This window comes from Diabrotica virgifera, chromosome 2, assembly GCF_917563875.1.
Source record: "Diabrotica virgifera virgifera chromosome 2, PGI_DIABVI_V3a".
In the NCBI taxonomy this organism is placed as follows: Eukaryota; Metazoa; Arthropoda; class Insecta; order Coleoptera; family Chrysomelidae; genus Diabrotica; species Diabrotica virgifera.
Window position 1 is genome coordinate 143,610,606 of NC_065444.1, and position 27,265 is coordinate 143,637,870.

A 27,265-nucleotide genomic window follows, 5' to 3' on the forward strand; every position below is an offset into this window, starting at 1 on the left:
TAGATTTAATAGTTGAGTAAAAAATGTAAAAATATAAAAAAAAAATATCTGTAATCCCATCAGGAAAAAACGACCTGGATTAGTCACTAGAGGCCAGGTCATATGTATAAATAATAAATAAATAAAAAAAATGTATACAGGTCATAGTAAGACTTGGATTTACTGTTGTCATCAGCAATGCATTTCCTTTTACGGCTGTTGTATTTTTGACCTAAAACCCGTTGTATCTTATTTTTATTTCGATTTTCAGGTACCTCAGATGGTTCGTTCGGTAAAAATAGAGCACTGACTTCATACAAATAACAATTGTTCGATTCGACAATTTCTCTAACATCTACGAGTTTTAAAATGCCAGTCTCTGCATCTAGAATGAATTTACCTGTAGGTATATGTGGTAATACGTGACTGTTGCACCCGGTTTCCAATATATGGTTTGAATTACAACAAGTCCTTGGTGGGGGGTTTGAAGTGAACTCCAAAACTTCCGGTTCTTCACAAGTAAGTACATCAATCTGATTACCACAATGAACCTCATTTGTTGTCTCTCCAAAAGGAGCATACTTGGAAGGAGACGTTTTCATAGTAACTAGATCCAATTCAGCAGATTGGCAATTTTCTGTACCGTAAAAAGTATGTTTCTTGCTTGTTGGATAGTAAGCTTTGGATATGGAAACATCAGATAAAATTGATATCTTTGACGTTGAAGGGATGTTGGAATCTATACTTCTTCTACCTACTGGTAGGTCTAGCAATAGTATGGATCGCTGTGAAGCAGAACTCATAGTTCCTGTAAAAAACAAAATACATATATGAAATTCTTTATTGCCAAACACACCAGTGATAAAAAGGTGTTATATAATATTCAGTAGTTTCTTGGCTGTGGTAGGGTATTAATTTATCGTTGAAATACTGATAAATTCTGTACATACTTGAAAGGAAGAACATCGAACGTTTAGATTTAGTACCCCATTGCCAATGCACACAAAAAAGGATAAATTTGAGTTTAATTTTGCGATGCCAATGCACACAAAAAAGGATAAATTTGAGTTTAATTTTGCGATGTTGTGACTGTCTAATTGACACCCAAGTCTATGCCATAAAAGAGAGAAAAAAAAATTTGCGATGTCGTTTTTAAGTAGGTGCTTACTTAGTTTTATTAGGAAAACAATAACAGTACTTACCATTATATTGATTATAACACTGATTTTAATGTGAAAAATACGTAGTTTTGACATGCTTTCAATTATAACAATTATAACACATAAAGGATAAGCAAGTGCAAGTTCTAGGTCGAATTTCACAAAACGGATAGTACCAATCGATAGAGCGGCAAAAATGGAATCGAACTGCCAAATAAAAAAAAATAAAAAATGCACATAACGGATTTGGCACCCCTCATGACGATATGAGAGATAATGTCAAAAGATAGCGTTTGTATTTTGAGCATGTTTTAGTATGAAAATGGCAAACCTGATCATGTTATTAGAATTATTAGAAATAGCGAACAGGATACCAGAAATCGTTATTTATTGACATGCAGTTTATGTGCTAAAGATATGGGGAAGGGGAGACATCAAAAAAGTGTTTTTTTTCGAACTGTAAGGAGGTTCCGGAGAGAAAATGGCAAATCTAACCATGCCATTCAAAATAATGAAAAAAAAATATGAAAATATAATTATTTCGAAGTTTGCCAAAAATGACATACATAACAAACAAAAAATTTTTTTTGAAAAATTAAAAAAAATTTGTGGCTTCAATTTTAGTCTAAAAAAATCAGTATGTTTTTGGGCATAACAATGTATGTTTATAATTTTTTCAGATCTTTTAAAGCAAAGGATCGCTTAGTAAACGCTAAAAATATGAGAGGGAAACACCAAAAAATGTTTTTTTTTCGAATTTTGAGGAATTTCCGGAGAGAAAATGGCAAATCTCTCCCAGCCATTCAATAGAACGGAAAAAATACACTCTAAATAATTATTTTGCAGCTAGTAAAAAATTACCTACATAACCTAAAATTTTTTTGAAAAATTCAAAAATGTTCCCTGAACTCAATTTTGATCCTAAAAATCTGAAAAAAAATCAGTATGTTTTTGGGCACAACAGTATACTTTTACAATTTTTTTTATTTTTTAAAGCAATGGATCGCTCAAAAGAATAGTTTTCAAAAAAACACCTTTTTTACGATAGGAGACACCTGGGTCCACTTGTTTTGAATCAAAATAATTTGTTATAATGCCATATAATGACGTCGGCCACCCCACAAAATGGGTAATTTTTGATGTCTTGAATTTCCTAAACCTGTTGTCCGATTTAAGCGATTTTTTTAATATATTATAGCCTTATTCTTTAACAAAATCGCTGTAATAATATTCTTGCTCGACAGGTAAACTACCATTATATACCGATGAGTGTACCAACCAAACTGTCTTTTATTCTCAAAGTTCACCACACCCTATGCAATATTCTAGCATTTATAAAATACTTTAATTAAATCTCAACTGTAGCCTCAGGTTTTCTTAACATTCTGTTTTTTGATTCAGTCGCTTATGTTTGATAATAAAAAAGTTAGGTACTTTTTTATGGCTAACAACTAGCCATGTTCTTCATTAATACAGGGTGTTTCTAAATAAGTGCGACAAAGGAGTAAATCTGCATGAAAAAATAATGACCGTATGCTTTATAAACATATGTCCGCAAATGCTTCGTTTCCGAGATACTGGATGTTGAATTTTTTTTCTTACAAACTGACGATTTATTTATTGCTCTTAAACCGGTTGAGATATGAGAATGAAATTTGGTAGGATTTAAGAGACAGTTATTGCACATTTTTTGACATGCAATTAAGAATTTTATAGCCTCCATTCTCGTGCATGCGGGTAATATTACCCGTCATATGTTATTATGAGGTTACCCATGTTATTATGTTTTCCATTGATACTTTACGATAGAAAATGCAAATTTGTTTAAATAAATACCATTTTGCGAAAAAAGAAGAATAAGAAGAAGAACACTATTCGAGCTTAAACGTTGTATTTCTACATCCCGCAGATGCTATATACCAATTTTTTCCAAAAGTTTTTTTGATCCAAAATTGAGTGATTTGAAATGGAATAATCCCTAGATAATTTTTTATTATTTACTGTAGAAGTAAAAAAGACTTCCTTTTGTAGCTGGTATATATAAATTTTATTAAAAAATTTTCTCAAAAGATTAAAGTTGGACAAAAACTTTACATCACAGAATAACGAACGTTTTCGGTCTTAGCAGACCATCATCAGGTTAAACTCTAGATCGTTGTAGTTGAAACTAGCTACAGGAATTGGTCACATGACCTTTGAAAAACAAATTTTAAGCTATATTTGCTTAATCTTATGCGACAACAAGTCGATGTTAAATGATTAAAATATTATCTCATATATGCTTCAAGATTGGCACCGTGCATGTGGTGGTATTGTGAGGAAATCGGATTAACTCCAGCACGTGCACGGTGCCAATCTTGCAGCAAGGATTGAAGACGCACATTGGCTTAAAATTTGTTTTTCAAAGGTCATGTGACCAATTTATGTGGCTAGTTTCAACTACAACGATCTAGAGTTTAACCTGATGATGGTCAGCCAAGACCGAAAACGTTTGTTATTCTGTGATGTAAGGTTTTTGTCCAACTTGGATCTTTGTGAAGAAGTATTTTTAATAAAATTTATATTATATAAATATATACCAGCTACAAAAGAAAGCCTTTTTTTGCTATGGTATACAGCCAATTAGAGGGAGTTCCCTTTTATGTTTTTATTATTTGTTTTTGACATGTCTTGTGCGTCGCATTGTACATTTCCTAAACTGAAACTCGCCTGGAGTTTTTTAAATATTCATTATGTAAATAATATTAGGAACAAATGCAGGCCTTTATTATTATTATTATTATTATTATTATGGTCCAAGAGCTGTGAGACATTTTTGAGTAGGTATTTTAGGCAACCTGAAAATTTTTCAGCTGACTATTCCATGATAGCCTAATACAAAAATGCCGGTCTGGCTGGAGGGTAGCGGTTATTTTCCCCAAAAATCCCCCCCAAAGTTAAACAAAAGGGTAAAAATTGTTATTACAAAAAATATCATTGACGTGACTTTAAAGTAAATTTATATATTCAAATATAAAGAAAATAAACAGGCCATGCGATTTAAGGGCGATTTTAACTCTGCAAGATACTTGCATGGGCGCCCCAGGATTATTTTCAGGGGATGCATCTGCTTCAGAAGATTTCATCTGAATCTGTACATACTATTAAGAAGTATATAATATACAACTATACATGCATAGCTATGTATGTACATTCCTTCCGGACAGGGAGGTGCAATTGTTATTTGACAGGGTATTTTTTAATAATAAAAATAAATATTCTAAAAAAAGACAGGTTTTTTTTTGGTGAAATTTTCCAATTGTCAGGTGATCAAAAAAATTACGCGTGAATATAAATGAAAAGCGCTATAGGTCAGCAGCAGTGTGAGAAAGATCGTATACCGATAGCTGTTTGCGTCCTCTGTTGTAGCTGAGCGAGTCCGTTCGCAGGAGAAAAATCACATAACCTGGCCATATCCATGTTGTTGTTTCTCGAAACGTTAGAGTAATTATTATATATTATAGTTTTTTAAGTAACTTTTTCTTAATTAAAGAAAAATAATACGTATTTTACAATAGACTTTTCAAATATGATAGAAAAAGACAAATTTATTATTATAAATATATAGGTAGAAAAGTATAAAACTATAAACTAAATTATTTCTGTGGCCGAGTCTTGTACTTCTTCTTCAAACTCCTCATCTGAGCCTTAATATTCATTCTCTTCCTCTTCGTCAGACTCCCCTCGAGACTCAGATTCCTCTTCTACATGATCTGTAAATAGTTGTATCATTAATTAGTTTAGTTGCTACGTATTCTCCGTCCTTTTATACGGAGTCGAAGCCTGGACAATCACATGCTCATCTGAAGAAAGACTTACCGTTGTTGAGATGTGGAGTTATCGAATACGTAACAAACACGGAAACATTAAGAAAGATGAAAAAGGCAAAAGAAATACTCAACACTATGAAGGAAAGAAACATGAGCTACTTTGGTCATATACTAAGAAATAAAAAACGTGATGTGATTGGTTATATAAGGAAAAGTATTAAGCATTGGTTATATAAGTAAGAATACGTAGCAACTCAATCAATTAACCACTAATTAATTTTTCATTAATTCTAAATACATATTACAACTATTTACAGATCAGGTAGAAGAATCTAAGTATCGAGGGGAGTCTGATGAAGAAGAAGAGAATGTATATTTATTTTAGCTCATTTCTCTTTCCTTCATAGTGTTGAGTATTTCTTATTTTGCCTTTTTCATCTTTCTTAATGTTTCCCTGTGTGTTAAGTGTTGTGTGCATGATATTTTTTACATTATTCGATAACACCACATCTCAACAATGGCAAGTCTTTCTTCAGATGCGCCCGTGATTGTCCAGGCTTCGACTCTGTATAAAAGGACAGAGAATACGTAGCAACTTAATTAATTAATCACAGATTATTTTTAATTAATTCTAAATACATATTACAAGTATTTACAGATCATGTAGAAGAGGAATCTGAGTCTCGAGGAGAGTCTGACGAAGAAGATGAGAATGAACATTTAAGCTCCGATTAGAAATTTGAAGAAGAAGTACAAGATTCGGACACAGAATTAATTTAGTTTATAGTTTTATACTTTTCTACCTATATATTTATAATAATAAATTTGTCTTTTTCTATCATATTTGCAAAATCTATTGTATAGTACGTATTATTTTTCTTTAATTAAGAAAAAGTTACTTGAAAAACTATAATATATAATAATTACTCTAACGTTTCGAGAAACAACAACATGGATATCGCCAGGTTATGTGATTTTTCTCGAGCGAACGGACTCGCTCAGCTACAACAGAGGACGCAAACAGCTATCGGTATAAGCTCTTTCTCACACTGCTGCTTACCTATAGTGGTTTCATTTATATGCACGCGTAATTTGTTTGATCACATTGCAATTGGATAATGTCACCAAAAAAAACGTGTCTTTTTTAGAATATTTATATTTAAAATTAAAAAATACCCTGCCAAAATAACAATTGCACCTCCCTGTCCGGAAGGAATGTACATAGGTATGCATGTATAATTGTATATTTTATACTCATTAATAGTATGTACAGATTCAGATGAAATCTTCTGAAGTTCAGATGCACCCCCTGAAAATAATCCTGGGGCGCCCATGCAAGTATCTTGCAGAGTTAAAATCGCCCTCAAATCGCCTTGTCTGTTTATTTTCTTTATATTTGAATATTTAAATTTACTTTCAAGTCATATCAATGATATTTTTTTGTAAAAAAATTTTTACTCTTTTTTTAAATTTGGGGGGGATTTTTGGGGAAAATAACCGCTACCCTCCAGCCAGACCGGCATTTTTGTATTAGGCTATCATAGAAGAGTCACCTGAAAAATTTTCAGGTTGCCTAAAATACCTACTCAAAAATGTCTCACAGCTCTTATACTATTATAACTGGTCATTATCAGTGAGAGAGTGTGAGTTTGTACGTTTTTTGTATTCAATGGGAGAAAGCAGTGAAGAGAACTGTCCCCAGCGGCTGTCGACTATCAATAGAGGTAGAATTAGAATGTTTATTTTTAGTTCTCAGAAAATGTCTGTACTCTCAAGTAGGGAGTGGGGCGGAGTCAGTAATAGGATATTATTAATAAGGGATGAATTAAGAAATACTTTAAAATTGAGAGTAAAAACTATTGAAATAATATAGTCAAAAACATAATATTATTTGTGTCGCATGTGAAAATTGAACACCCATATAAACATAATATTTAACTGAGACATGCCACAAGAAAACACTTACAAAAACACTGCTTTTTAATTTGTTTACTTCTATTATTGCTTCTTGTTTTACATACTTCCCTAATAACACAAAACATTCCATGAATGTTCCTAGAATGTACACACAGGACATTGAAAACATTCCTGGAATGTCCCCAAATGCACACGAATGTCCCTGGAAAGTCCCAGGAAAGTGCTGTGTCAGCATTTTAAATATTCTTAGAATGTTCTGTTGGAACATTCCATGAATGTCTACGAATGTTCTTTGGACATTCACAGTCTATTTGTTAGACTGAATGTCTTGTTGGAACATTCCATGAATGTTCTTTGGACATTCACAGTATATTTTTAGACTGAATGTCTTGTTAGAACATTCCATGAATGTCTACGAACGTTCTTTGAACATTCACAGTATATTTTTTAGACATTCACTGAAATATATCGTCAGTAATGTGACAATACCTCCTATATGTTTTTTCATGAGGTTTGCAGGAGACGAAAAACATTTTTTAAGGTCACTTTCTGTTTTTGTACGTATTCTGACTTTTTTGTAGTAAATAGATAGTTGAATTTACTGCAAAACAAGTCAAAAAATATATGAAAACAGGAGGTGGCCGAAACAAGTTTTTAGTCTATCTTACAAATCTCTTGAAAAAAACAGATAGGAGGTATTGTCACATCACTGACGATATGTGGCCATACCAAATAATACATCCTTGATAAATATAAACATTTTTATTGCAAAAAATCTTTACATACATTTTTTAATGTAATTTACTGACATTCCTAAATATTATAAAAAAATGTGTCACATTTGCTTTGTAAACCTTTCTTTTGCTTTTCGTAGCCACATATTCCGTTTCCTTTCTGGTTTTTTGTAGACCACTTCTCTCAGCTGATTCTAAAAGAAAATAAAATAAAAGGTAATTTTTCTATCCTCTACAATTAACAATCAGAAGAAATATTATTTACAGGTAATAATACGCATAAATAATAATAATAAAAAAATAAATATTAAATAATATTTAAATAAATAATAAATAATATTTAATAAATAAAATAATAATAATGAACATTTTGTATTTTGACAACGACATCCGACGTGGAAGTAGAAACCTTAATAAAATTATTTTTTCAAGTAAATTGTGGCTTATTTCCTCATTAGAATAGTTAATTACAAAAAAGCCACAAAGAAATAGATTTTTCACAAACAAATAAGTATTTAGTATTCATTATATTTATTGTTTTTATTATTTACTTTAATGTCCTACTGGTACATTATTTGACAAATAATGACATTTCGAAGTCTGTTAAGTATGATATAACGCCCTTGGGCATTAAATTTAAATAACGACTTAGATACTGTCAAGTTGACAAATATCAACCTAAGTAAAACTATGGTTACCACAATTATGTTACTACTGTTACTGGTAAATGTACTTATTTAAAAACTAATCAATTCAAAATTCATTCAAATTTTTCGCATATAAAGAATAATTTAGTCAGACATTAAACGTTGAAGGCACCACAGGTATTATAATAATAACGCTTTCAGTCAACGTATATCCCTCAGGCCCTTGTTAAAAACACCATTGACCTCAAGCGTTATTATCCTTATAATACCCTTGGTACCTTAATAACTGTAACATAAGATTATACCTTAATTCTTGTTTTCTATTTCTGATGTTTTTATTTATTTACATTGAATATTAATCTGTTTTGTTGTATAATCTACTTCGCAATAATTATGTGATATATTTGACTTAAAATGAATTCAAAAATTTTTTGCAGTTGGGCAACAATGTCAACTTAGATCTCCGATGTAGATAATGAATTACAACAGTATCTATATTGTACAGACTGTATTATTAATTAGGTTATTTATTTATTTATTGAAATATACATCCACCAGGTATAAACCCATAAAGGTGTACATAAGAAAACTACATACATTGACTGAACACTTGATGACAAAATATAAAATAAAATAAAGAATAACCAAAAATGTTTCTGTTGTTAATACACATACACAATAATAAACAAAGACCTTAATAAAGAAAAATAACATGGCATCAATTCGATAAGCTATTGCGTATTTCGCGTTTAAAGATGTTAAAACCAAGAAAAAAAATGCATATACCTGTGTGACATAAGCTATTGGAACAGCACAGTCTCTTAAACGAACAGATGAAAGTGAAGTTCTGTCAATATCTTTTTCTAAAAAGTGTTTTGAACATACTCCTCTATTAACAAATCTGATCTATACTTCATGTCTTCTTCGCAGGATCTTCTGGAAAGCTAAAAATACAAAATATATGCATTACTAAGCATTATTAACAAATTTTAGTTTTAAATAAAAAATATGATTAATGGACTCACAAAATATTATAAAACAGCTTAGAAATTGTTTATTAGTATAGTCGGTTCCCCAAACTCTGACACAACTGGCTAGTGATTTTAGTAGGTAATTTTTTTTGTTTTTGGCCAATTTTGCCAAAATTACAGTAATTATTAACTATTTAGTTATTATTTTTTTTTTGCCAATTTTACCAAATTGGCAAAATTATTTACTAAAATCACTAGCCAGTTGTGTCTGAGACTCAGTAGTACCTACTGAGACTGAGTTTAGCAAATCAACTATAATATTCTGTGTATTCATTAGTTGGTACTGCATATTATAGTGTGTGGTCTACCATCCTATTTATAAAGGCATACACTAGCAAAAACGCAAAAAGAATTACTTTAGTTTTACAAATCCTATTGTTATTATCTCTATTTACTATTTTAGTTAGGAATAAGCGAAGTTTGTGGCTTATTCACAATTATTATTAAAATAATAAATGGATATGACCAATTATTAACTTATAAAATAAAATAATAATTCTTCTGATTTATGCCTTTTATTCACTTTGTTATATCTATGTTACTTAAAAGATTTTTTATGAATAGTATTATTAGGGTATTAATAGTATTAATTTATTTTCTGAAATACAGGGCATGCCTTCGTTTACATATTTGCATACTAACCTTTTAATAGGGCTTTTCATTCACAGTCATTTGTTTGGAGCTTCTGTCATAATTGAAACGTTATTCCTGCAGATTTTTTTATCTACATTTGTTTCTGCTACTCCAACTGCGTTAAAAACAGGACACCATTTTATTCACTATGTTAATAATACTATTAAAGCTATTATAAAAGTATCCGAATTAAAAAAATATTCTTAAAAAGCACAAATAATACAAACGATCCACCCACCGCAAAGCAAGGCTTAGCAAGGTGGCCAAGATGAAGATGCCAAGATGGCCGAAGCGAGGTCGTTGGTTGGTCGTTTCGTTTTTAGTCACGTGATGCCCTCTCAAGCGCCATGCACAAAAATATATGCACGGCGAATTTGAAAATGAACGCAAAAGAAATAAATATAAATGCCTCTCTTGGGTTTTGCATAAGTTATAAGTATTTTTTTTATTAACAAAATCGCATTCCAAATTGAATATTCGCGAACAATAATTTTTATTACATTTGTATGTTTATAATATTGTATTAATTGAACTTGGGAAACTCTTTAAATTTGACATATTATTGCACTGTAGGCCTAAAGTGTCACTTAGTTTGTCTGGTATGTTATAAGTAATGTTGTTTCTGTTACACGTATGTATTATTTCGCAACTTAAAATATAGGAACATTGGTAGTATGTTCACAGAATGTCTTATGGTAACATTCCAGGAATAATTTAAACAGATGTTCACCGAATGTTCCCTAAATGTCCAGGACATTCAAATATTGATAGAACTTTGGTAGTACATTCCTGGAATGTTGTGTGTTGTTAGGGTTCAACATCCATTCGCGATTTTTATTTGATTTCACCAGAAACTTTCGTATTTCCGTTTTCTTCATGGAGTAAAAATTAACCTTATTTATCACTTATCATATTCTAAAACGACAACTATTTATCTGACACGGTCGAATTTTCTTATGGGACATTAATAAAATATCCTTAACCTATATGAAATTCTAGAGTAAAAAAAACCGATTTAGAATTCAAATTAAACTACTTTTTCTTTTTTGATGTATCGATTACACATAGTACGATAGTTACGATCTATTAAAATAGTACTTTTTATACGACAATTACGTTTGACCATCATCAACGGCAAATCTGACGAGTTTTGTAATAACCCAAAAAATAAAACACAAAACATATTTTTATTAATTTATAAAATTCGTGAATGTCAATAGTATAAAAAGATATCACCTATTTAAATATTTAGCATTAATAAATCAACATGTAATACGCCTGGATCCCGCGTACCAAAAAAAGTTGATTAATAGCAAGCTGAAGATTTGTTAATAGCTTAATGGTGTCTAGTCGGACAAACTTTGATTAAGGAGAACACTGGAACAGGGGAAGTTTTAATTATGGAACAGGTTAAAGTTTTGGAACGTCAGATTACGAAAACGTCCCATGCATTTTATCGGACAGAACTTCCAATTGATTTGTTACCCTTTCATTAAACTCTCATGCAAAAATCAGACTGCTATCTATCACCAACATAGGAGTTATCTCCACATTCATTTGAAATGCTCCACGTGTCGGACTTAATAAAACGCCCAGTATATTTGTCGGACAAACTTTTTTCATATATTTATATAAAGTTTGCTATTGAATAAACTTAAAAGCAACCTGCTAGTTTTTACAATCATAAACTTGTCAGGATGACACGTTCCACAATTAAAACTTCCCCTATTCCAGTGTTCCCATAAATTAAAGTTTGTCCGAGTAGACACCGCTAAGCTATTAACAAATTTTTAAGTTGCTATTAATCAACTTTTTTTGGTACGCCGGATCCATGCCTATAATTATATATACATATTATATATTAAAGTTTTGAGTTTAGTAATAAACTTTAGTATTTCATTGATCACAATATCAATCCCAATCTATACAAACCTCATCTATACAAACATCCCCAAATATTCTCAGAATATTCTTGAACGTTATTTGCAAAATACTTGCGTTCACTGTCGATTAATGAACTAAAGTAAGACAGTAAAGTAATATAAGTTAAATTAAAGTATTACAATACTCAGTAATGGAATATAATAAATATGTTGTGATGTTAGAGAAACTTGACAATAGACATTTCATTAACCCCTTCGTGCCGGACCGTCACACGGCAAGTCACACCTATATACCGATACAACTAATAAAAGGTTTTCCCCACCTCTAGATTTGAATAAGAATATTCGGATCAAACAAAAATACCTTAAATATGATGCAGACGTCTGCACCGCCGTATATGACGAACGCAAACTCATGATGCACCTGTCGTGTGAATGTCACAGTGTGACAGTCAAGCAGGCAAGATGCAGACGGGTGCATCACCATATCGAAGGGGTTAAAGAAGTTATGAAAAGTATTGTCAAATTGAATAAATTCATTAAATATATGTACTAATGCAAGCTGAAATGCATTAGACATTTTTTTATTATTAGAATATAGAAGTTTGACTGTTTTAAAAGCTGTGCTAAATTACCACCTTTATAACTGTCAAATATAAAATATACATAGCGGAAATTAATTTACTACAAAAAATAAGTCTCAGACATAAAATACAATCATAATTTAGGGCAAGCATATAATTTAGAGAAATTTATATCTAAAATTTCGTTTCAGCTAATTTTACAACAAGGTATACCTGTAAGTAAAATTTGACAAATTTGAAGAATTTGGCATAATTATGACAAAAGTCAGTGTAAAACTAAGAGAAAAATAAACGTCAATAAAATAAGATTCTAATTTATTTTTTGAATGTATTTTGATTTATCTATTTACGTGATTAATTCCTCGTTTAGTCATACTTGATCATATCTATTTAACAACTATTATTACGTTCAATATTCTTATTAACCCATTCAGGATGGACCAATTTAGCGCGCGCCTCTGAATAGGACGGTGTCAGGAATCCAACGGGTGGGGACGGTTGCCGTGCTATAAACGGCAGGCGAGAATGATGCGTTTTTAGAAAAACTATCTAAAATCTTTGCTTTTATACTTTGTTTCTTGCTGCTTACTTATTTAAGATTAAAACATATTAATTACAAATGCTTTTTATTTACAACCCCAAAAATAATAAATGTCGTACAACTGAGACTAATGCGTTTTCCAACTGCCATACCGGTGCGGCAGCAGTCTTTCAAAGAGAATATTACTGACGTACATCTACGGCATTCGGCTAAGTTTGATGTATAATACAGCAGTATAGGTACGGCATCAGTCTAGAAAAAATTGCAAAAGATGTAAAACTTATACAGTAGCTGTCCCAAGCTATTCCATAGAAAGTAGTACATGTACGGCACCCGTCTATCAAAGTATGCTTTGAATAACGTACCAGTACGTCAATTGGCATGAATGGGTTAATCTAGTAAAATAAAATTACGCTACTTATTTGTTGGAACAAATATTATATCAAAGTTTAGGCAAGTACAAAAGATATTTTCAAGAAAGTATCCAAATAATATAAGGGGATAATTATTTAAATAATTAAAAATAGGTCATTTTTGAAAATATTTACTTTATCACTGCTGCGGTAATTCTCGTTTTTATAAAGGTCTTAAGAATTTTTTTCTGCAAAGCTGAAAGATAAAGACTTACTAAGTGGTTACATAGGTCTTGCGGGTAAAAAAGTGACTTTTTAAAAAAATTATATCTCGAAAACTAAAAATTATTTTTGTTTATAATTGGAACATGTAAAAGTATAGTACTTAAGGCCGGCCATTGGTAATGTTATAAGTATAGGCGATCCCATCACCTTTACAAAGTACACCACTCATAATCTAGAGCATATATGTATACCGAAAAATGCTTAACCTACTAACAATATATCTCGCTAATTACAGCCATATTTTTGCTATCCTACCTGTTGTGTACTGTTTATAAAAAAATTTGAAAGTTTTGCTTTTTTCTCAATAAAGACACGCGCCAACTCGTAACTCTTAATGACAAATTTTTTTAAATCAAAATGTACACCGGCCAATTCGTAACTTTTCTACTACCTGGTCCTCCCAACTCGCAACTTTATACAGGTGAATTTGAAACCATGTTTACTTCTAATACTCCATGTAGATAGGTTAAAAGGTAAGGAATAAATTTGAACAGTAACGGATTAAGCCAACACGGGGCATATAACATATTATGTAAGCGAATGGTTCTTGGTTTGCTCAAAAACATGTTGTGTATTATATGTACCTATAAAATACAACAAAAATTGAAATCTCTTAATAAAATAATTGAAACAATATGATATGTATATAGACCAGGGCGGATCTGTAAAAAACGTCTATTTGCGGATGTGCGAGGTGGCATTTGGATTTTTGCAGATAAAGTTAGGTGACAACTTCAATAATAATAATTGACTTATGCTCCTTCTCAAATATGCCCGGAACATTAATAAATAAAAAAATTAAAATATTTAAAAATTTCGAAAAATATTGATTTTTTTCTACTTTCTTTGCTTATAACTTTAAAACGATTCATTTTGGAGCAAAGTCGTAAGGAAATAAAATAAAGATAATTGAATTTTGTATGATATACGACTAGTTAAAAATGTCTCAAATTATTACCCTTTCTGCAAAATAGCAATAAATACAAAATAAGGGCGCAAAATAAGCCTCTTCAGTGTTTTTCAACAACTTTGGTTGCACATAGAACCTTCGTAATTCGCATAAAAAATCCTTATCATATGTACTTAAATCGTCCACCAAATTTCATTAAAATCGACCTGATAGATTTTGCATAATAATTTTGCAATCTAAAGGACAACGCACACATCTTATGGAAAATATAATGTCACTCAAATTCAATAAAATTTATACGAATAGATTCGTTTTAAATTAACGATCAATTCTTATCATTGCGCCAACTTTTAATTATGATTAATTACGGCGCAAATTGCAATTAAAGTTTATCGAAATCACATTTTTGGAGTCTATAAACGTGTCAGTTATAATCACTATTGCTCTGGGTGTTATTCAAAACAGCTTAAACCCCGCTGGGCCTAAGCGGATTAGTGAAACTATTATAATAAGATGCTTAATAGCCCGAGAAGATTTATGAAGTACCCATAATTTGGGTATTTTAAAATATTTTTTCTCTCTCTAACTTATGTACCTACCCATTTGATTTCAGATTGATTTATATCAATTTCTGCTCTTATTATTGAAAATTAGGAGTTGGCGCAATGATAAGAATTGACCGTTAAATTGAAACGAATATATTCATATAAATTTTATCGAATTTGAGTGACATTATATTTTCCATAAGATGTGTGCGTTGTCCAAAGGAAAAAAAAGTTCAAATTTTTTAAAAACTTTCTGAACAAAAAGTAGACCATAAAATAAAAATGTATACCATTTTTATTATTCAGTTGCAATGCGAAGGCAAAACAATCTTACTTTTCAATTAGAATACGGAGTGCAATCCAGCTCTCTGAATCGCGATTTTCGATTCTTATTGGAATCTCATCGGAGAGAGCGCAGGCTTGTTCTCCATATCCTAATTGACCAGCACCGAGAGCTTTTCCCACACATTGCAACTGAAACAAATAGGGTAGGTGACTAGCGTCATCTGCCAATTGAAAGATGAAGTTTTTCAATCCTAATAGCAACATTAATAATATTAAAAATATTACTAAAAGATTTTTAAATTGAAAAACTTATTGGTACATTCTCCTGGTGACACCTCCAAGGCTTCTACAATTTGCAAGCCAAATGGATGCTGCAGTGAAGACAAAGGGAAGGTATTCTACACTATGCAATTCAATTACCAAGCTGCAGACGGGGGATGTGAATTGCATAGTGTAGAATTCCTTCCCATTGTCTTCACTGCAGCATCCATTTGGCTTGCAAATTGTAGAAGCCTTGGAGGTGTCACCAGGAGAATGTACCAATAAGTTTTTCAATTTAAAAATTTTTTAGTAATATTTTTAATATTTTCAATATTATTAATGTTGTTATTAGGATTGAAAAACTTCATCTATTAAAAAGTAGACCATTCAGAAGTTTGCTAATTTTTTTACATATAAAGAGGCACTCTACCTATCCAATACACTTTACATAATTAAAATCGGATTATCTAAGCGGCCTCAGCACTGTTTCAAAGTTATAAACAATTCTTTGGCATTCACGTTCACTCATTACGAAATCTGTTACAAGTATTTCAACCATTTTAACAAAATTTATTTCGACTTTCTCATGTTAACTCGTCCAAGAGACAATACATAAATGATGAATAACTTTTACACCACCGTCGAAGAGGGTAATTTATACAAGTACATACCTGGAATACCGGTATTAGATTATCAACATCGTTAGTAATTACTTAGAAAAGAAAGTTACAAATTCACCGGTATTTGGTGGGTTACCGAATAATTACCTGCGCGCCAGAGTTACCAATTGGCCTGTAATTAGGATGGGGGATTAAAATAGTTACGAATTCACCGGGACCCCTCAATAAATATAAGAGCGTTTATATCTAAATTACTCAAGTATTTAAATGAATTTCATGATAAAATTTCGTCTAGAACTAATATATATGTAATGGAAGGAAGTAAAGTTAAAAAAATGTGAAGTAATAAAGTACTTTTTGCGTGGTGTACTTTTAAAATATATTTCTTCAATTAATAGAAATTGGCATGTGAAACGTAAATCTTGGATATATAATACGAAAAGAGTATAGGAATCTGTAAGAATCTAAGCTCTGTTAATGTAGCCATTATGTATAAGATGGCGCTACGAAAAAAATTATAAAAACATGAAAAATTCAGGAGCGTAATGGCCCGTTTGAAACTTTCCTTTTGAAATTTCTGTACTTGACGAATACGAGTTTACTAGGGGTCCGGACAAATAATCCCGGACAAAAAAATCCCCACAAATTATACCGGACAAAAAATCCCCACAAATAATCCCCACAAAAAATCTGGACACATAATCCCCACAATTTTTTTTGGCAAAATATCCCTGCAAAAAATCCCGGACAAAAAATCCCCAAGAAATATTTTTGCCGAATAAAGTTGTCAAATGAATGCTTATAATCCAAGGATGCTACTAAAGATGAGAAATTTAGACTGTCTGTCCGTCGGTACGTCCGACCGCGCATTTAACTACTCCGTCATTATGCCAGGTAGAATGACAAATGAGGTGTGGAATGAACGGTTATAATTCAACGATGGTACTAAAGATGAGCAATTTGGTCCGTCGGTCTGCCTGACCGCGAATATAACTCCTCCGTCACTGTACCAGGTAGAATGACAAATGAGGTGTCGAATGAAAGCTTATAATCCAAGGATGGTACTAAAGATGAGCAATTTGGTACGTCGGTCTGCTTGACCACGAATATAACTCCTCCTTCACTGTACCAGGTAGAATGACAAATAAGGTGTCGAATGAAAGCTTATAACTAGGGATGGTACTAAAGATGAGAAATTTAACCAAGGCTGTCTATCTATGTGTCCGTCCGACCGCGAATGTAACTACTCCGTCAATATGCCAGGTACAATGACAAATGAGGTGTCGAATAAACGGTTATAATCCAACGATGGTACTAAAGATGAGCAATTTGGTCCGTCGGTCTGCTTGACCGCGAATATAACTCCTCCGTCACTGTACCAGATAGAATGACAAATGAGGTGTCGAATGAAAGCTTATAATCCAAGGATGGTACTAAAGATGAGAAATTAGACGAAGGCTGTCTGTCCATCGGTCCGTACGACCGCGAATGTAACTACTCCGTCATTATGCAAGGTAGAATGACAAATAGGGTGTCGAATGAACGGTTATAATCCAAGGATGGTACTAAAGATGAGAAATTAGACCAAGGTTGTCTGTCCATCGGTCCGTCCGACCGCGAATGTAACTACTCCGTCATTATGCCAGGTAGAATAACAAATGGGGTGTCGAATGAACGGTTATAATCCAACGATGGTACTAAATATGAGCAATTTGGTCCGTCGGTCTGCCTGACCGCGAATATAAGTCCTCCGTCACTGTACCAGGTAGAATGACAAATAAGGTGTCGAATGAAAGCTTATAACCAAGGATGGTACTAAGGTTGAGAAATTTGACCAAAGCTGTCTGTCCATCTGTCCTTCCGACCGCTAATGTAACTACTTCGTCATTATGCCAGGTTGAATGACAAATGAGGTGTCGAATGAACGGTTATAATCCAATGGGCAATTTGGTCCTTCGGTCTGCCTGACCGCGAATATAACTCCTCCGTCACTGTACCAGGTAGAATGACAAATGAGGTGTCGAATGAAAGCTTATAATCCACGGATGGTACTAACGAAAGTGTCTTCCTCGCACTCGACTGCCTGCCCGAACGCGTCGTTCGGGTCAACGGCAGTCTCGTGCGTGAAATTATCACTTTCCGCACTAGTTAGGAAAATAACTATTTTATGATGTCGATATTTTCCGAGTTATGGGGGGAAATAGTGACAGTTAGAGGTTAGAGTTAGAGCATAACTATTGAATTGTCTCGTTAATTACGAGTTTTACGACAAAAATGTAGGTACCTATAATACAAAAATAAAACTTAGTAGATAGAATTAACTTTTACATAATTTTGAATTTTGATCTCTTTCATTTTTTACGAACATTTAAAATTGTTTCAAATATGATTTCCTACAATTTCTTTTTGACAATTTTTTTCGTGCGGTTGATATTTTCCGAGTTAAGCGGGAATATATTAAAAATGGGTGGGGGAGCACAATTGAATTGAATCTTATTTCCGAGCTGCCACAAATTTTATAATTCTAACCTTTAGGGGAGGTCAATAGTGGTGTAAATTTAAAATTGCGACTGAATTCCGCTGAAGGGTTAGCCGTCATATTGATTTTAAAGGAGAACCGTTGATTCTAAATACCTCCACCATTTTCAACTTTTCTGCTCTACTGCTCATTATTTATAATAGTTCCCAGGTAGCAAGACTGTTTAACGCGCTCTATCTGAATCTGCGTTCCATTAGTGTACAGATGGGTTATAGGTATAGGGCTATTATAGCAATCGCCACCGGTTTTTGGTACGAAAATATTGATTAGCAATTAAATTTAAGCATGAATTGTAATTTCGATTACCAAATATCGAATTCCAATTGTGAGTTCTTTCAAAAATCGTGCATATGTGCAGCACTCTGCTTTGAATAACCCTGTTCAAAACATCCTATTTGTGATGATAATTGCTCGTCCTGAAAACGATAATCTTGATTGTAATACAAAAAAACCTGTTCATTTTTGTAAATTTAACGTCAAAATATTTAGTCATCATCATCATAAATGGCGTTATAACTCTTCGAGACTGTTTGCCACATTTTTTTATTATTTAAAATCAATACAGATGTCCACGATGTGATATTTAATACCGTTCACGTTATTAACACAAGTAATAAAAATTTAATGTGTTTCTCCGTCGATGATAGAAATACCACATCAGCAACTTGTTAATTATTGTGTTTTGACTGGAATAAGGATGTGAATTTTAACCGAATTTTTAACGTGCATACAAATTGCACATACAGCTTTTTTTGTTTATGCTTATTTTTTATTATAATAAATATGTTGATTTTCATCCATTCGTGAGCAAAAATTTGGTTGGTTTTGACTTCTGAGTAATACCAAAAAGTCAAAAATCGTTATAACTGAAAAAACTCGACAGAGTTATGCTCAATAAACTCATAAAGCTAATAAAATATTTTTGATCTTTTTGTTTCACATGATTCACTGAGCGTTGGCTTATTTTTTAATATTTTTCCTTATTTTTTTTTAATGCATTGAATTATAGTGAATATGCTTATTTAATTTAAAAATAAAATAATTATATCTTCTTCTTCTTGATGTGCCTATCCGTGACGAATGTTGACGATCACCATGGCATGGCAATCATTATTTTATCTGCAGCAACGCGGAAAAGCTGCACATATGTTGGGTTGAACCAGGTTCTGAGGTTCTTTAACCAGAATGTTCTTCTTCTTCCTGGACCTCGCTTTCCAAATATTTTTCCTTGCAGCATGGCTTGTAGGAGAGCATGTGTTAACAAGCAATTGGACTTCGTAAGTCCTAGGTTTTCATCCAAAGTAATCGAAAGTAGAACTGGAAGTCGATATTTGAACTCTTCGTGTAACTTTGCGTCGATTCATATACGATTTTACTAATTTTGGATCATCTTCATTTACATTCATATCATACTTCGAGTCACTTTAAAACAGATACTTGCGGTTGCAACTCTAAAACTGAAGTCCGATGTCAAATTACTCATCATTAATTTAATACCATCCTTGTGTTATAATCTTTCATTCGATACCTCATTATTTGTCATTATATCTGTATTAATACGGGGGAGTTGTATGTAGGAGGACAGATCGAAAGACACTCATGAAACCGGAAGTATATATTTGTTCTCGCCTTGCGAAGGCTCGTCGAATAATATATCACTTTTACTATCCCGGTGACTTTAAAACAGTACTTCCGGTCACATTTCTAAAACCGGAAGTCCTTTGTCAAATTTCTCACCTTTAGTACCATCCTTCGATTATAAGCTTTCATTCGTCACCTCATTTGTCATTCAACCTGGTATAGTGACGGAAGAGTTATATTCGCGGTCGGACGGACCGACGGACAGACAGCCTTGGTCAAATTGCTCATCTTTAGTACCATCCTTGGATTATAAACTTTCATTCGACACCTCATTTGTCATTCTACCTGGTACAGTGACGGAAGAGTTATATTCGCGGTCAGGCAGACCGACGGACCAAATTGCTCATCTTTAGTACCATCGTTGGATTATAATCGTTCATTCGAAACCTCATTTGTCATTTTCCCTGGCATAATGACGGAGTAGTTACATTCGCGGTCGGACGGGCAGATGGACAGACAGCCTTAGTCAAATTTTTCATCTTTAGTACCATCCTCGGTTATAAACTTGCATTCGACACCTTATTTGCCATTCTACCTGGTACAGTGACGGAGGAGTTATATTCGCGGTCAGGCAGACCGACGGACCAAATTGCTTATCTTTAGTACCATCGTTGGATTATAACCATTCATTCGACACCTCATTTGTCATTCTACCTGGCATAATGACGGAGTAGTTACATTCGCGGTTGGGCGGACAGATGGACAGACAGCCTTGGTCAAATTTCTCATCTTTAGTACCATCCTTGGTTATAAGCTTTCATTAAAATACATAGACATTTTCATTCTAAAATAGACAATTAGACAAATTTGAGTGATATAATCGTTCTTCCCTGGTATAAATTTGTATTGGGACATGAGAAGTAGGTAACAAACTATGATGAACCAATATGCGAAATAGATTTCTCTAATACTTTTGGTTTAGATTTTACCACGACATACGAGCACAGCATTTATCCGAGTAAAATTTTCAGCGAGACTGCCTAGAAAATTAAAAGTTCGCAACTCATATATAAAACGATTTCGAGTCGTCTTAGCGAGGCCGCACCTGCATACCTCTCTGTACTGATTAAGAACCAAACTAAACTATATATCGGCCGACTATGCGGCCTCACTTACGATATCTATTGCGTTATTTCTCCGATAGAGGCAGCATCTCTCGGGAAAAAATATTTTCTCTCTGTTGCACCGCAAGTAGGGGACCTCTCTTTCATACAACGGCCGCCGGCCGGCCTTAAGGTACTTTAAAAAAAATTTTCAGCCAAAAATATTCATTTTCTTGTAGAATTGACTCCAATTTTTCGACAACAGCCCTTTTTTTGCGGTGGGCAGCATGACTAAGTCCAGTCTCATCTGAAATCAAAAAATCAAAAAGTTTCTTGTAGTTTGTACCTCTGGCTAGTGAATAAACGAACGAATTAAAAAAAAAAATGAAATTTGAAGATTTTACATAAGTTTAAACACATTTTCGACCCCAATTTTTCTCAATTGTTCAAAAATGACCATTTTTAAAGTAGTTTTTTTTATAAAACAAAAACGACTTCACCTAATAAAAATTCCTTCGTTCATTCACTAGCCAGAGGTATAAACTAGAAGAAACTTTTTGATTTTTTTATTTCAGATGAGATTGGAATTAGTTAAGCTACCCACCGCAAAAAGGGCTGTTGTGGAAAAATTACAGTCAACTCTACAAAAATGAATATTTTTGTCTGAAATTTTTTTGAGAATACCTTACCTAAGTACTATACTTTTACATGTTCCAATTATAAATAAAAATAATTTTTAGTTTTCAAGATTTTTTTAAAGTCACTTTTTTACCCGCAAGACCTATGTAACCTCTTAATTAAATTTGACCCCCTATTTATTTAAACAATTATATATAAAACTGAAAAAACACATTTGCAAAAATTTATTACTTCCCTTTATAATAAGTACTATAAAATATTATATTTTATAGAAGTTGCGCTATTTTACCAGTAGTTTAAAGCAAAAAAGTGGCCAAACAGTATTTAATAATTTATGAGATACTGAATTTGTTTATTAAATGTTACTATATTTTCAATTGCAAAAACGCGGTTGTTGGCGCATCCTAAAGAATATACACCTGTATAACGTCTTATTTTTTTATTTCTATGTATATAGTCGATAAATGTATTGATAAATTCAAATTTCAATTAAACTCCCCTCTAAAAATTGTTCTAATCTGTTTATAACTTGTTTTTTAATAACGTCGCGGGGAATAAACATTTTGAAACGTCGTTTCGATACCTATTCGGGTTCCTGAGAATTTTACAGAAATTAACATTTTTTTTTCTTTTTTTTTCCTTGGAGATATATGACTACGGGCCCTTTAATTCGCCGACATACCATTTTGCAATATACTTTCCTAATATACTTAATATTCCCTATCCTACTTAACTTATTTACGGATTGACTACTGGTCAGTGGGGAGACTACATTAGGAAAAACCATAGTTTTGCTTATGTACTATAATACATTTTAATTAAGATCTTGACGTTAATTAATTTACAATTTGATTTTCATATTTTTAATAATATACGTTCAATAAATTAATAATTGCATTAATTATGCATTAATTGCATTAATATGTATTATATTTTGACATTTGTTTAATGCCTGGTTGCACCAACAGATCTTAAGCTTAAGACGTGCTTTAATATTAGCTTACAAAACATTGCGTTGCCATTGAGTCTAAGATCAAGTTTCAGCTTACCACAATGAATTGCCGCGTGGATCGAGATGACAAGAATCGAAAATTATGGTGCAACGTAAGTGGGACTTAAAACGGCTCTACCTATAAGCTGAGCTGGAGCTTAAGATTTGTTGGTCCAACCAGGCATAATTTAAGCGGCGTTTAGACACAGCGATAAATCAAACAACTTATCAATATCAATCGAGTTGTTGCAACTTATCATTGTGTGTAAATGGTGCATCACAGCGACTTATCGAAGTTGGAGTTGGGTTGAAGTTGGTATGGGTTGCATCAACTTATTATAGATCGAGTTGTTTTAATTTATCGTCGTGTCTAAACGGTATTTACCAATTTATCATTGGAGTTGGGTTGCATCAATCAACAATAATATAATACTTTTATCAACTATAAGAATTATATTTACAGGGTGATTGATTAGTGGGGTTTAGCTCCGTAGATCCGTTATAATAACAGATAGCAATAAAAGTTAATAACAAAAATTGTAGCCAACTTTAAGATTCACATTTCAAAATTAATTAGAATGTTACCGGATGTTCTATAACATAGTGTCAGACCAGACTTATGTTTTTTAAATGGAACACCCTGTATTTTATTTTATATTCAAAATCTTCTTAACTTCGCCATTACAAAAGTATAAAGGTATTTTACAAAGTTATAACCAATTTTATATGACTGGTGATTGGATGATTGGGCCATAATAATAATAATAATCACAAGGTGATTGGGCCCATCGAACCAACATACTTTCCTGGAAATGCTCTACCAACCCATTTAGATATAGTAGTGGCCAAAAGCCTAGGACTACAAACAGACATCCGACCTTAAAACGAAGGATCAGCAGACCACAACCCCATACTCATAGAAATAGGTACAAGGGAAGAAGATAACAAAACAACAAAGAAATGAAAGAAAACCAAGTGGTCTAACTTCAAACGCCTAGTGAGCATAGGAATTGGAAACATTCCTACAATTGAAAATCCATAAGAAAATAGAGGAAAAAGTCCTAGAGCTCGAAAACATCATAAAAGAAGCACTAAGAAATAGCACTACTGAAGAAGAATATGAAATTCATATGGGAAGATTTAGAGACATAAATCAGGAAATAAAAGAAATGATAAGGGAAAAGAACAGAGCCAAAAAGAGAGAGCCAGAAGAATAAGAAACCAGGAAGATAAAAATAGAGCAAATCGACTGAATCGACAAGTCAAACAGGCACTAGTAGACCATAGAAGCCAAAAGTGGGAAAACTGCAAAAAAGAAATGGAGGAAAGGAGCTAAAATATGCAAGACATATGCAGAATCCAAAGAACTTTAAGAAACGATAGAAAACCCATTCCCCCACTACATGGAGAAAACGGGATCGTCTACACAAAAGAAGTTAAAGCCGAGGTGATGAGAAGGACACTTGAAAGAGAGTGCACACTGAATTATCACCAAGACGAAGATATAGACTTTCGAAAGAAGTCGAAGAAACAGAACTAGAAACGCCCGAAGAAGAAATAATAAATCCCACATCACCAAGAGAAATAAGTGAACTGATTCGAAAAAGTTCACCAAAAAAAGCACCTGGTCCAGACGTTATCACGAACAGAGCTCTGAAGTATCTTCCCTTGAAAGCAGTTGTGTATTTGACAAATATAACAAACGCAATACTAAGATACAGGCTCTTCCCAAATCGATGGAAGGAAGCCCATGTAATTATGATACCCAAGCCAGGAAATAACCACATATTTCCGCAAAATTACAGGCCGATTAGCTTACTTCCAGCAGTCAGTAAGATAGTGGAGCGGGTCATCCAAACCAGGCTCCAATCAGAGACAGACAGGCTAGGCATAATCCCAGAAGCACCATGTGGATTCAGAGCTCAACATTCCAGCGAACTTCAAATATTAAGACTTACCGAATATATAGTAGCTGGATTCAATGACCAACAATTAGAGCTCCATTTCCGGGATACTCCCGGGATAAAGTTCCCGGGAAATCAGTAAAAAATGTAAATCTCGATTCCCGGGAATTTAGAGATATTATTAACTCACAATTAATAAATGATTCTGATACAATTAGAATCATTTATTAATTGTGAGTTAATAATATCTCTGCTCATAATTTAAAAGAAAATATTGATATAATATAGATATGAAATATTTGAAATATTGATGATTCTGATACAATTAACCTTAATCGAAAACATAGAGATCCTCTTTCAAGAAATAATATATAGCCAGTGTACCAGACCAGTGGAGGAAGAGTATTGTCCTTTTCATGAGCATTTTTCAGTGCGTAACAAAAGATAGGAAAAAGGGTAAGTCCGTGATAATACACATTTATGACATTTATTCTAACATGACATTTTAGTTAAATCTGACAGTTGTCACATTTTATTTTCAATTTGGAATAAAAACAAATCAAATGTGTTTCTTGCATTTATAAAATGGTATTTTCTTTGATTTGTATAGTCTTATAAATTATACAGATTATATTTGTTATATTTGTATTATCTAATTAAAAAAATATATTTTTTTTATTATGGCGCCATCATAAATCAGTAATAATTGAATTTAATTATTTCAATTAAGCAAATACTCATAATGTTGCCCTTAATTATTGTCAAATTGTCAATGGGCAACGTTATGAGCATTTGCTTAATTGAAATAATTAAATTCAATTATTATTGATTACCTGTTTTTCATAACTTTGGTATTTTTTATTATCTTGTAAATGGTAGGGAATAAAAATTTGAAATTTTGCAGTTGTGTATAACTTTACACACGCTATCAAAATAGCTATCAAAATGACAGTGTTGTTATTTAAGAAAATTAACGATGACGTCATATCTTTAAATTGGGACACCCTGTATACATTATTATTGTATGTCAAAAATGATAATTTGAAATACTAATCGACGGGTCTAAGCATTTTTCAAAAAAAATTAGTATTTTAATTATTGAATTTATTCCAAATTACAGATATAACTTTGTTATTTTCTATTATCTTGTAAATGGTAGAGAATAAAAATTTGATATTTTGCAGTTGTGTATAGCTTTACACACCCTATCAAAATAGCTATCAAAATGACAGTCTTGCCATTTAAGAAAATCAACGATGACGTCATATCTCTAAATTGGAACACCCTGTATACATTATTATTGTATGTCAAAAAGGACAATTTGAAATACTAATCGACGGGTCTGAGCATTTTTCAAAAACACAATTAGTATTTATTTATTCCAAATTAGAGGCTCTCTCTGTATATACCGTACCATCCCCTTGCTGAGCACAACTCTTAAACTCTTAACAAAAATACTTGCCAATAAAATAAATGAAGAATACACAATTAGTGAGGAACAACAAAGTTTTCGGAAAAATAGGTCCACAATAGACGCCATATTCATAGCCAGACAAATTGCTGAGAAAGCACTGGAATATAATGAACCTGCATTTATGTGCTTTATAGATCTGACTAAGGCCTTCGATTGTGTAAGATTGGAAGATGAGCTAAGATTGCTAAAGGAGAAAAATCAGCCCAACAAGATGATAAGGATAATTAAAGACATTAATACGAAGAACAAAACCAGAATAAAAGCCGAGAATGAACTAACATCGGAAGTAGAAATCAACTCGTGAATCAGACAAGGGGATAGCTTGAGCCCATTGCTTTTTAATTTAGTAAGGGACAAAATCATATAAAACATTAAAGGTACTGGAAAAGGATATAAGATGGCGGAAAAACAAATAAAAATCCTCCGTTATGCTGACGACGCAATCTTAATCTCCGATATCGAGGATAACCTACAGCGAATGACACAAACTTTCAATACAGTGGCGAAGAACTACAACATGAAAATATCAACAGCCAAGACAAAATCCCTGGTAGTGTCAAGGGAACCCATAAGATGCAAATTGGTAATTAACAACGAACTAATTGAACAAGTCTCGAGATTACAATATCTGGGAGTCGAAATATGTAGTTATGGAGATGTTAAAGAGAGCGTCCGAAAGCAAGCAAATAAAGCCAATTACGTGTCAGGATGTCTTAGGGATGTCATCTGGAGAAACAAAGATATGAGGCTGAAAGGGAAAGTGCGCATATACAAATCATGTGTAAGACCGATCATGACGAACGCGATAGAAACAAGATGTGACACATCAGAAACCAAGAGGATACTGAGAACATCAG

At 32.7% G+C, this 27,265-nt stretch overlaps 1 protein-coding gene across 2 annotated transcripts in view; it reads right to left on the minus strand.

Moving 5' to 3' along the window:
* The window catches only part of LOC126880259 (craniofacial development protein 2-like), a 701,034-nt gene that overhangs the window by 17,347 nt on the left and 656,422 nt on the right, over positions 1–27,265 (minus strand). The window contains exon 7 of one of the 2 annotated variants that reach the window (XR_007696523.1): positions 380–787. The exons of the other annotated variant lie outside the window; for it this stretch is intronic. The gene's annotated coding sequence lies outside the window, so the exon portion shown is untranslated. The remainder of the gene's footprint in view (positions 1–379; positions 788–27,265) is intronic. 2 annotated transcript variants of the gene reach the window in all.